Source organism: Arachis hypogaea, chromosome 18 (assembly GCF_003086295.3).
Source record: "Arachis hypogaea cultivar Tifrunner chromosome 18, arahy.Tifrunner.gnm2.J5K5, whole genome shotgun sequence".
NCBI classification, from domain to species: domain Eukaryota; kingdom Viridiplantae; phylum Streptophyta; class Magnoliopsida; order Fabales; family Fabaceae; genus Arachis; species Arachis hypogaea.
The window spans coordinates 83,351,839-83,364,458 of NC_092053.1; the positions used below are offsets into that span (position 1 = coordinate 83,351,839).

General features: G+C 38.0%; 1 non-coding gene across 1 annotated transcript; it reads left to right on the forward strand.

The window, feature by feature from the left end:
• Positions 1 to 9,407: 9,407 nt before the first annotated feature.
• Positions 9,408 to 9,515, forward strand: LOC112773900 (small nucleolar RNA R71). The gene has a single exon (XR_003188424.1). It is a non-coding gene; the product is annotated as a small nucleolar RNA R71 (small nucleolar RNA).
• Positions 9,516 to 12,620: the final 3,105 nt, after the last annotated feature.

Here is a 12,620-nt window from a genome sequence, read left to right on the forward strand (position 1 = left end):
AGAAACAGATCAAGAGAACCAGGAACTAAGGAAAGATCACAGTGAGATACTGATAGAAGAAACAAGCACTAAAGCACAACCAGCACATCTGGGAGTCCCCTTGGTTGATGAACAAGCAATCAGCAGCTGTCACAGCTCAAGGAAAATCAGGAGGAACCTAAACCACCAGAGTTATATGAGACCAGCAACAAAATCTTCTTGGAAGAGGAGGTCACAAAGAGCAAGGCAACATCAAAAGGAACAAAGAAGAAGGTACCAAGGAGGTGGAGGAACAAGAAGATCCCTACAGAAGACTTCTTTTCAGGGGATAAAGTAATCTCAGCTTATGTCCCAACCATTCCCCCTAATCTCCCTACCATCCCATCTCACCTACCTAAAGTCTTTACCATCAACAGAGTTCTCTCCCTAGAACATGTGGAGATCCTTGATGAAGCCAATGGAGATAGATTTACTGCAAGGGGAAAGGACTTGAAGCACTACCAACCACCCTGATAAAGGCAGAACATCAAGCTAGTGACGCTAAAGAAGTGCTTCATGGGAGGCAACTCATGTTTTACATGCTCTTAAAAATAGTTAATATTGCAAGGTTCATAAATTTCAAATCAACTTGATATGCACTTGAATGAATCCTTGTGTGCAACATATAGTGAGGAACAAGTTTGGTGTTCAAGGCACACTAAGAGAACATAAATGTAACCCACATCATGTCACTCTTAGAGGCCTTGAACAAATCTTTTACACCACATGGCACCAAACTAAGTTTGGTGTTGCCAATGTTGCATACATGGATGTTGAGTTAGTCAGTTGGTTTGCACTCATGAATAGCACTTAGTTAGTTAAAAACAAAAACTTTAAAAAGTAGTTAGCCTTTTAATTTTGCCACCACTTTCTACAAGTGTGTTTTTAATCACATTTCTTTTATTTTGTAGGAGCATTGATGGGGCAATTGAAGGGTTCAGATAACACAAAAGGAAGATACTACACACGTGTCTTCAAGGGGATTGCCCTCGCGAATGGTTTTGTACATAGTGACAGCAGTGTTTCTGGTGGATCTTAGGGTATAGCTGTAGCTGCGGATGATGAGGAGGAGGAGGATCCCGAGATAGAGATATAGCAGGATGAGGAGATGGACAAGCCTCACGGCGATTCTCTGAACGGCCACGTGTAGATATAGTTTGACTGCGGAAGGGGCATTCTTTTGATGACACTCTAGTTTGACATTATCTGATAGTTAGTCTCTCACTTGTGTTAGTACACTCGAGAGCTAGGAGCTATATAGTGGTTAGGCTAGCCTGGGCGCCAGCTTAGTGGCTTTTTGTATGGGCCAGGCCCTGGGAGTGTCCTGTAAATATTAGCTACGTAGGATGACGAGGATGTAAACTGACTTGATCTTCTGTAAACGCTACATGTTTTGTTATAGTGTACATGATGTATATTATCAGCTGTACTTCTATGTTTCTTTATGCCGCTTTTCTATTACTCCCAATGTATGCTTGTTTATTTTACCTGAATATCCGCAACAAAAAAAAATAGTTACTCGTAAAATTGGCATCGCTCTAACAAGGAACAGGCTCATATATTAAATAAATAATAATAATTAGGAAGGATAAGTTAGTAACACTTAGCTTCTTGTAGGACCATGGCATACTGGAAGTTGGGTCGTTACAATTTGGTATCAGAGCAGTTCGTTCCCAATAGAGCCTGGGGAGTGGACTGACTATGCTTCATTGCATACTGTGTTGTGTGTCTCATGCTTATAGGATATCTATGTGATATGTGTTGCAGGATTGTCTCTGTATTTTCATTCTGGGAGTGTTCACACTTGACTTGAAGTGTTAAGATTGATCACCTTAATAATAATTGTTTGGTGTGAACAGGACCACGATGGGTTCACGGAGACGAGGCGTACGGGAAGGAATTCCTAATGTTAACTACGAGAGGGAACAGGAGACGTTTATGACTACCATGAACGCTGTGGCTGAGGCAGTGCGTGAGGCTGCAGTAGCAGTGGCTAGGGCTGTTGATCGTCTTGGAGTGAGAAACGAGAATGAGAATGAGCATGGGGAAGATAGTGGAAATGATGAGAATAACTTGGGGCATTTCGAAAGACCTATGACCCTTGCGACTTTTTTGAAGGTTAAACCGCCTAAGTTTAAAGGTACACTCGTTGCGACGGATGCTGACAACTGGTTTCGAGCTATTGAACGATCATTGCGAGCGTAGCATATTCCGGAAGGCCAACACATGGAGTTTGCTACTTATATGCTGGAAGGAGAAGCTGAGCATTGGTGGCAGGGGATACAGCGACTGTTGCAACAAGATGAAGGCGATATTCCTTGGAATACTTTTAAGGATGAATTTTATAAAAAGTATTTTCCGAGGGCAGCTCGTGACGCTAAGAAGATGGAACTTATGTAGCTGAAACAGGGTAACACAACTGTTGCAGAATATGCCCGTAAGTTTGATGACTTGTGCCGTTTCTCCAAGATCTTCCAAGGGAATCCTGCTGACTTTGAAGAATGGAAGTGTTTGAAGTTCGAAGGGGGCCTTCGTGAGGATCTGATGAGTTCAGTAGTTCCATTGGAGATACGAAATTTTGCTGAGCTGGTTAATAAGTGTAAGTTAGTGGAAGAATGTGCTAAGAAGGTAAGTGCCTCTAAAGCAAGTCGTCAAGGATTTCCACCAAGGAACTACAATAGTTATAATTGGCAACCACGAAGGACAAACTTCAAGACACCTGGTGTGCCACAGCGAAGGAACCCATAAGCTGGTAACGTTCCTGCTCGCCCTACGGGTGGAAACGGAGGTAGGCCAAGGCAGGATAATGGTAAACGACCTCAACAGGCACAGGTGAATACTGCATGTAGACAGTGTGGAAAGGATCATGGTACCAGGCCTTGCCAAATCAGAATATTTACTTGTTACAATTGTGGGGAACCGGGACACTTGGCGAGGAGTTGCCCAAAAGGACTTTCTCGAAATCCAATACGAACCCAGCAACAAGGTCGAGTGTTTGCCATTACTATTGATGATACTATGCAATCAGATGCCCTGATCCAAGGTCAGTGTTATATCAAGAATCGATTTCTAACTGTACTATATGACTCGGGTGCATCGTATTCCTTTACCTCTTTAACTGTTGCTCTGAGTTGAACTTTGTTCTAATTGTCCATACACCTGCGTCCCAAAATGCTTTGACTAGTTTAGTGTGCCTGCAAGTACCATTCACTATTAGGAACAGAACTTTTATACATGATCTAATATGTTTGCCTCTATGTGGTTTAGAAGTTATTCTAGGGTTAGATTGGTTATCTAAGTATCATATTTTCCTTGATTGCTATGAAAGAACTACTGTTATTCCATCTGATAGTTTAGATATTAAACCATTTCTGTCTCATACTTTATATCTAAATTCTGTAAGAGTTGCATTAGACGGGAGTGATTGTGAGCGGTACGTTCTGTTAGCGGTTAGCTCAAGTGACAGTGAACTAAGCTTAGAACAAATTCGAGTTGTGAAGAAATTTCCTAATGTTTTCTCGGATGATATACCTGAGTTTCCTCCTCAGTGAGAGATAGAATTCAGCATTGAACTTGTACCTGGAACCGGACCGATTTCCATAGCACCGTACCGGATGTCACCACTGGAACTTGCAGAGTTGAAGAAGCAATTGGATGAGCTGCTTGGAAAAAAATTTATTCGTCCCAGCGCATCACCTTAGGGAGCCCCGGTGTTGCTAGTAAAGAAGAAGGATGGTGGAATGCGACTTTGTGTAGATTACCGACAGCTAAATAAAGTCACTATCAAGAACAAGTACCCACTTCCACGAATAGATGATTTAATGGATCAGTTAAAAGGTGCAACTGTGTTTTCGAAGATTGATTTGCGATCGGGCTATCACCAGATTCGAGTGAAAGAGTCAAATATACCGAAGACTGCATTTAGAACTCGATATGGTCACTATGAGTATACGGTTTTGTCGTTTGGACAAACTAATGCTCCTGCGATTTTCATGGATTACATGAATCGTATTTTCCATCCGTACCTTGATCAGTTCGTAGTAGTCTTCATAGACGATATTCTCATCTATTCGAAGACAGAAAGAGAGCATGAAGAGCATCTAAGGACTGTATTTCAGATACTAAGGACTCGGAAGTTATATGCTAAACTATCAAAGTGCGAGTTCTGGACAGAAAAGGTGACATTTTTGGGACATGTTATATCACAGGGAGGAATTGCAGTGGACCCTTCAAAAATTGAAGCAGTAGTGCAATGGGAACCACCTACGACCGTTACAGAAGTTCGGAGTTTTCTCGGACTTGTTGGATATTACCGGAGGTTTATTAAAGGGTTTTCACAGATAGCCTTACCTCTGACTTACCTTACACGAAAGGAAGTTCCGTTCGTTTGGATGGCTGAGTGTGATAGAAGTTTCAAGATGATTAAGGAGAAGTTAACAACTGCACCTGTATTAGTACTACCCGACCCGCAGAAACCTTTTGAAGTATACTGTGACGCTTCTCATAAAGGATTTGGATGTGTGCTGATGCAAGACAAAAATGTGGTGGCTTATGCTTCCCGGCAGCTGAGACCTCATGAACGAAATTATCCGACGCATGACTTGGAGTTGGCTGCAGTAGTGTTTGCTCTGAAGATCTGGAGACACTATTTGTATGGCGCTCAACTAGAAGTTTTCTCTGACCACAAAAGTTTAAAGTATATCTTTGACCAGAAGGATCTTAATATGCAACAACGAAGGTGGATGGAGTTCCTAAAGGACTATGATTTTAAGTTAAGTTATCACCCAGGAAAAGCGAACGTGGTGGCAGACGCTTTGAGCAGGAAGATTTTGAATATCTCTTGGATGATGATAAAGGAAGAAAAGTTACTCGCGGAATTTGAGGACCTTAAGTTGGCTATGACTAAGACATCAAGTGGAGTCCGTTTGGCCCAAATGCATATAACACCAGATTTTAAGATTAGGATTCAGCAAGCGCAAGCACAGGATTCAGAAATGATGACGATGCTGAGACGGATGAAAGTAGAGGAACCAGAAGCTGTAAGACTAGATCATAGCAGCCTCTGGAGATACAAGAACAGAATTTGTGTGCCTAGCTCTGGAGATTTGCGGCAAAGGATTCTTGCCGAAGCGCATCAAAGTAGATTTTCTATGCATCCTGGAGTAACAAAGATGTATCAGGATTTGAAACAAATGTTCTGGTGGCCGGGCTTGAAGAAAGAGGTAGCTGATTATGTCTCAAAATGTTTAACCTGCCAGAAGGTGAAGGTAGAACACCAGAAACCGTCAGGAACCCTGCAACCCTTAGAAATACCACAATGGAAATGGGAGCAGATCACTATGGATTTTGTCATGGGATTGCCAAGGACCTCAACAGAACACGATGCCATTTGGGTAATTGTGGACAGGTTGACAAAATCAGCGCACTTCCTTCCGATTCGAGTTGACTATACATTAGAAAGGCTGGCACGGATATATATTCAAGAAATCATACGATTGCACGGAATACCTTCGTCAATTGTTTCAGATCGAGATCCGAGGTTTACTTCCAGATTCTGGGGAGCATTCCAGAAAGCATTTGGAACAGAATTGCATATGAGTACAGCATACCATCCTCAGACAGACGGACAATCAGAGCGGACAATCCAGACTTGGAAGACATGCTAAGATCTTGTGTGATGGATAACCAAGGAAGTTGGGATAGGTATTTACCATTGGTCGAGTTCGTCTACAACAACAGTTACCAACAAAGTATCGGGATGGCACCATATGAAGCTCTCTACAGAAGGAGATGTCAGACACCATTGTCTTGGAATGACGATGGAGAAGCTAGTGTCTTAGGTCCAGACTTAGCGCAAGAAACTATTGAGAAGATAAAGGGGATCCGCCAGAAGATCCAGACAGCACAGAGCCGTCAAAAGAGCTATGTCGATAATAGGCGTAGACCCTTAGAGTTTAGTGAGGGAGACCATGTCTTTCTTAAAGTAACCTCGACTACTGGAATAGGTAGAGCCCTTAAGACTAAAAAGCTTAACCCTCGATACATAGGACCTTTCCAAATACTTAAAAGAGTCGATCTAGTAGCTTATCAAGTAGCCCTTCCTCCATATCTGTCAAACCTTCATGATGTTTTTCATGCCTCGTAACTTAAGAAATATATTCCCGACAAGAGTCATATTTTACAACCTGAGACAGTACAGTTACGAAACGATTTGACATATCAAGCATCACCAGTTCGGATCGTAGAAAGAAGTGATAAGCAGCTAAGAGGCAAAATTGTTCGCTTGGTCAAAGTAGCTTGGGGACAAAGAGGAGAAGAAGAACACACTTGGGAACTGGAAGATAAGATGAAAGTTGATTACCCGCATCTATTCTCAGGTAACTGAAATTTTGAGGGCAAAATTTTCTTTTAGGAGGATAGAATGTAACAACCCCGGTTTTCGAGTACATGAGATCTTTTCTGAAAGTACGAATTTCTCCGGAAGATCAGTAAGGGCAAAACCTTTGATATATCATCAAGTATCTCAATCCTCATTGTCATTATGTCATCTTTAAGTTAGAACCTTTTCCGAGACAAGCTGGATAACGCGGTCGCGAAGAACCTAGTTTTTGAACCGTATCGGTTAGGAGTTTTGATTCGGTTTTTTGTAAATAGTCTCAGTTTGACAAATCGGACCCAATTTATGAGAGAAGAGAGATAATAGGATGATATTATCATTATATTAGTATTAGAAGCTTCTTGAATGATATTATAAGGTTACCTGATCAGTTTTAGTTAAAAACAGAATAGTCGGTTTAACCGGGTTCACAATTTACTGGTGCAGCTTAGCACCAGCACTCTTTGATGACTTTAGCAATGCTAAGGCCTCATTATTCATATTTTATTCTCATAATAAATATGTTAATAGTGTCATTTATGCTAGTAGCTCAGAAAATAATTTTTAGAGATGTTTTTGCAAGTGTTCCGATACATCTAGTTTTAGTAGTTATACACCTGAGATATTTTAATATTATTTTAATCCGCCTCTAAGCCAGCCAATCACAACTCACCCTACACCCCCAAAACCCCCAAGGCTGGCTCATTTTCACTTTGTGGCCGAAAATAGGTAGAGAGAAAAAGAGAGAAAAGTTATTAGTTCCAAATCTTCAAAGCTTGATTTCTGCTGAACTAAAACTCAAATCAAAATTCCAATCCGACCAAAATGATCCTCTCTTCTTTCTCTACATGATCATATGACTTATCAAGGCTGGGATCAAGGTGAGTTGGCTGCACCATCTCTCTTTTGATTCGGTTTCAAGGAAACATGTTTAAATATGTGTTTTCTTGATGTGATTTAGGAGGAAAAAGTGCTTAAGGACCACCTAAAAGTTTGAATAAATTAGGAGCAGCAAAACCAGGTAGGGTGTCACGAAATTAATCTTGATTATTTGTGTTTGAGTTTTTTGAATGTTGTATTATTTGGCTGTGCTAAAAATTGGTTGCATATATGATTGATTCTTGGTGAAAATTTGGTGAAATTTTGATGAAATTTGATGAAATTCAAGCTTTAAAGTTCATGTTCTTGGGCAGCTGGAAAAACGAAATCCTAAGCTTAAATTGAGGTTCAATTTATGTTGAAATCATGTAGAAAAGATGGGGTTTTAGTGGCTGCAATTTTATTTTGAATTATGGTAAAAATTGGTTGCTGAAAAGACTGAAAAACGGGTAAAAACAGAGAAAGAATCTGAAGAATTTATGAAGAACATGAAGAACACTTTGAGTGTGATGAAGAACAATGAAGAACCGGCCTTAGATCTTAAAAAGGGCAAGGAAGTAAAATTTTTGATGTTTTAGGGGTTGTTTGGTAATTTCTGAAAGTTATGGCGGTAAAAGTAGAAATATTAAAAGTTACAGGTGGTAAAAAGTGAATTTTAAAGGTTAAAAGTAAAAGTAAATTAATTTTCGAAAATTTAATGATAAAATAATAAAAAAATAAAAAAATATTAAATAATAATATTTAATTAAAAATAATATTTTAATAAATATAATAAAATAATGCGAAAAAGACAGTTTTCTATAAAAGCATTAGAAGGACAACTTTAAGCGCAGAATCTCATAATTACCTTCATAAAACACTTAGCGAGTGGTAAAAACATATTAGTGAGGCAAAGATAAATAAAAGATAAAAAATTGAAGAAAAGATAAAAATCGAAGAAAAAGTCTGTAATGTTTTAATGACAGAAAAACAGACAGAGACTAGTGAACGAACTAGGGCAATGTAGTTAGTCCTTGAATTGCGAATAGAGTTAGGTATTATATGAAAAGTTAAACTGTTTCAGTATAGACTTAATGAACCTACACTTGGGGCAGGCTAACTAATCATACCGAAATTTTCATAAGCTTTAAATACATACGTTAAACAGAGAAAGCAGAATAAAGTAAAGAAGCACAGAAAAAAGAACAAACAGAGCAGAATAAAGAGACAAAGCAAAGAGAGTAATATGATAAAGAGCAGAGGACCTATTGAGAGGTCATTTGTTGCATTAAGGCAACCTCAGAGATATCTATATGTTAATCTGCTGCATTGTGGCAGTCAGATAGATAATGGTGCAACCACTGAGAAACGCTTTCCTACGGTACAGATCCATATTTTATTTCTGTAAGGCAGATGGGTTATTTCCTGCTACAGAGTACCGTGACCACCTATTCCATTTCTGTAGTGGCAGAGGGGTTATTTCCTGTATACAGAAGGTGTTTCGGCATACATCCCTGCAGTGGCAGATGTGTTATTTCCTGCGTGCAGTGGACCCTGTGGTGGCAAAGGTGTTATTTCCTGTACACAAGGGTATAGCCAACAGGAAAGCCATATCCAGCTGGTAATGCTGGGTTACGTCGGGAGCGGGTAGAAACCGACAAATGAGCTCATTACCTGTACTAGGACTAGGCATGCATCATTCTTGTCTGCGTATTATTCTCTGTTGCATTCCTACTTGTGTTTGATCTATTTCTTTATGTTTGTTTGCTCGAGTGTTATGTCTGTGCTCTATCTTCTTATTCTTCTGCTTGTGTTATGTTCTTTGTTTTTCTATCTATTTCTAACTTCTGTTTACTACAATACTGTATTCTATTATCCATCTGTTAATCGAAAATAAATAAATGAACGTAACTAACAACCCCAACCCTACTAAGAACTCCCCAGTTCTTACCCCTTCTCTCTGAGGCATCCCATTACTCACAGGATTCCTTTCAGAAGTGTACATGAACTGGTTATTTGCAACCATGTCAATGAGTTCATGAGCTTCTGCAGGCGTTTTCTTTAGGTGAATGGATCCGCCTACAGAATGGTCCAGTGACATCTTTGATAGCTCAGACAGACCATCATAGAATATATCCAGGATGGTCCATTCTGAAAGCATGTCAGAAGGACACTTTTTGGTCAGTTGCTTATATCTCTCCCAAGCTTCATAGAGGGATTCACCTTCTTTCTGTCTGAAGGTTTGAACATCCACTCTAAGCTTACTAAGCTTTTGAGGAGGAAAGAACTTGGCTAAGAAAGCCGTGACCAGCTTATCCCAAGAGTTCAGGCTTTCCTTAGGTTGAGAGTCCAACCATATTCTAGCTCTGTCTCTTATAGCAAACAGGAAAAGCATAAGCCTGTAGACCTCGGAATCAACCCCATTGGTCTTAACAGTATCACAGATCTACAAGAATTCAGTTAAGAACTGAAAAGGATCTTCTGATGGAAGTCCATGAAACTTGCAGTTCTGTTGCATCAGAGAAACTAATTAAGGTTTAAACTCAAAATTGTTTGCTCCAATGGCAGGGATTGAGATGCTTCTTCCATGTAAGTTGAAATTTGGTGCAGTAAAATCACCAAGCATCTTCCTTGCATTGTTATTATTTTCGGCCATGTCTCCTTCTTTTTCGAAAATTTCTGTCAGATTTTCTCCAGAGAGTTGTGCTTTAGCTTCCCTTAGCTTCCTCTTCAGAGTCCTTTCAGGTTCAGGATCAGCCTCAACAAGAATGTTCTTATCCTTGTTCCTGCTCGTATGAAAAAGAAGAAAACAGAAAAGAAGAGGAATCCTTTATGGCACAGTATAGAGATTCCTTTATGTGAGTAGAAGAAGAAAAGAATAGAAGAAGAGAAATTCGAACACCAGGAGGAAAAGAGGGTTCAGATTTTTTAAAAGAAGAGAAGTGTTAGTAAATAAATAAATAATTAGAAGGAGATGAGAGAGAAGAATTTTCGAAAATAATTGAAAAGAAAAAATATTTTTGTTTTTAATTTAAATTTAAAGTTAAAATTCGAAAGTTTAAAAAAAAGAAAAATTAAATTAAATTAAATTAAAATTTAAAACAATTAGTTAATTAAAAAGGAATTTTGAAAAAGAGGAGGGTGATTTTCGAAAATTAGAGAGAATTAGTTAGGTAGTTTTGAAAAAGATAAGAATTAAACAAAAAGATAAGATTAATTGAAAAAAGATTTAAAAATCAATTTTGAAAAGATAAGAGGTTAGAAAAGATTTTGAAATTGATTTTGAAAAAGATGTGATTGAAACTTATTTTGAGAAAGATTTAAAAAAGAAATTTAAAAAGATTTCATTTTGAAAATTAAAGTTGATTACTTGACTAACAAGAAACAAAAAGATATGATTTTAAAATTTAAAGATTGAACCTTTCTTAAGAGGCAAGTAACAAACTTTAAAATTTTTGAGTTAATCACATTAATTGTTAGTAAAGATTTTGAAATTATGAAACAAAATAAGAAAAAGATTTTTGAGAATCAAATTGAAATTTTCGAAAATATAAAAGAAAAAGTGAAAAAGATTTGATTTTTGAAAAAGGTTTGAAAAAGATAGAATATTTAAATTGAAAATTTAATTTGACTCATAAGAAACAACTAGATTTTAAAAATTTTTGAAAAAGTCAAGTCAAATATTCGAATTTTATGAGAAGAAAAGGGAAAGATATTTTTTTGATTTTTGAATTTTTAATGATGGAAGAGAAAAACATGAAAAATACTTAATGCATGAAAGTTTTGGATCAAAACAAATGATGCATGCAAGAATACTATGAATGTCAAGATGAACGCCAAGAACACTTTGAATGTCAAGATGAACACCAAGAACTTATTTTTGAAACTTTTTGAGAAAAGAAAAACATGTAAGACACCAAACTTAGAAATTTTCAAACTTTAGACACCAACATATTGAAAATGCATATGAAAAACAAGAAAAGACACAAAACAAGAAAATATGAAGATCAAACAAGAAGACTTACTAAGAACAACTTGAAGATCATGAAGAATGCAATGCATGAATTTTCGAAAAATTTTAATGAAATTAAAAAAGATGCTTTTTCCACACCAAACTTAAAAATTGACACAAGACTCAAACAAGAAACACAAAATTATTTTTGATTTTATGATTTTATTAAAATTTTTTGGCATTTTTCGAAAATTATTTGGAAAAAGCAAAATAAGGATTTTAAAATTTTTAATAGGAATTCCAGGAATCTTGCAATGTTAGTCTAAAGCTCCAGTCAAGCCAGCCAAGCTTTCAGTGAAAGCTCCTGTCCAAAACACTAGACATGGCCAATGGCCAGCCAAGCTTTAGCAAATACAAATCAGACATACAACAACTGATACTTCATTCAACTTGCTTCTGTGCTGATGAGTGGAAGCCTCGTTCCAAAAGAATTAGACATGGCTTTACAGCCAGCCAGGCTTCAACATGTTTCATAAAACTCTAGAATTCTTTCTTAAAAATTATGTAGAACATAAAATAATTTATTTTTAAAATTTTTTTTTCAAAAATAAGAATAATAAAAACAAAAAGCATAAAATTAAAATAAAATTACCTAATCTGAGCAACAAGATGAACCTTCAGTTGTCCAAACTCGAACAATCTCCGGCAACGGCGCCAAAAAATTGGTGCACAAAATTGTGATAATCAACAATGGCGCCAATGACTTGGTACTCTCAAACGTGATTCACACACTTTGTCATAACTTCGCACAACTAACCAGCAAGTGCACTGGGTCGTCCAAGTAATAAACCTTACATGAGTAAGGGTCGATCCCACGGAGATTGTCGGCTTGAAGCAAGCTATGGTCACCTTGTAAATCTCAGTCAGGCGGATTCAGATGGTTATAGAGAATTGATAATTAAAACATAATTAAAATATAAACTAGGATAGAGATACTTATGTAATTCATTGGTGAGAATTTCAGATAAGCGTATAGAGATGCTTTCGTTCTTCCTGAACCTCTGCTTTCCTGCTGTCTTCATCGCATCATTCCTACTCCCTTCCATGGCAAGCTTATACAGGGCATCACCGTTGTCAATGGCTACATCCCGTCCTCTCAGTGAAAATGGTCCAAAATGTGCTGTCATCGCACGACTATTCATCTGTCGGTTCTCGATCATACTGGAATAGGATTCAGTCATCCTTTTGCATCTGTCACTACGCCCAACACTCGCGAGTTTGAAGCTCGTCACAGCCATCCCTTCCCAGATCCTACTCGGAATACCACAGACAAGGTTTAGACTTTTCGGATCTCAAGAATGGCCACCAATAATTCTAGCCCATACCACGAAGACTCTGATCTCATGGAATGGAAGG